Here is a 602-nt window from a genome sequence, read left to right as displayed (position 1 = left end):
ACAAACAATGATCCGACAGGGTGTGAGAGAAATGACCGGGTATTTGAACACTGGGGTTGACGAGGTAAATGGAAACAGGTGAGTGGGGATAATGGCAGACAGGTGGAGATGGGCGTGGCAAGGAAGGCAGAAGAGTGACAGGGGAGGAGTGAAATACTGAGAACAGCACAACCAGAAAACAAACCAAACTGAAATAATAACTCAGAAACTCAAATCCTCACAGTACCCCCCTCTCAAGGGGCGTCACCTGATGTCCCCCAAAAAACAAAAATAACCCAAATAACCGAACACAGGAGGGTGGTGGGGGCTAAAGACAAAACAAAGGATGGCGGGCAAAAAAAAATAACCAAAATGAATAAACAAAAAACCGACCTGGCAAAAGAGCAGGGGAAAAAAAACAATCCAAGGCCAGACACAAGAGAAATAAGAGTTCGGGCGGGCGACCCGTGAGCCAACCGTGACGTGGCCAAAGTTCAGGCGGGCGGCCCGGGCGGCGTCCTCGGCGAAGCAAGAGTTCGGGCGGGCGGCCCGGGCGCCGTCCTCGGCAGAGCGAAAGTTCAGGAGGACGGCCCGGGCGCCGTCCTCGGCAGAGCGAAAGTTCA

The sequence above is a fragment of the Kryptolebias marmoratus genome, linkage group LG11, assembly GCF_001649575.2.
Source record: "Kryptolebias marmoratus isolate JLee-2015 linkage group LG11, ASM164957v2, whole genome shotgun sequence".
Classification (NCBI taxonomy): Eukaryota; Metazoa; Chordata; class Actinopteri; order Cyprinodontiformes; family Rivulidae; genus Kryptolebias; species Kryptolebias marmoratus.
The sequence above is the reverse complement of the archived record's forward strand: the minus strand, read 5'-3'. Positions refer to the sequence as shown.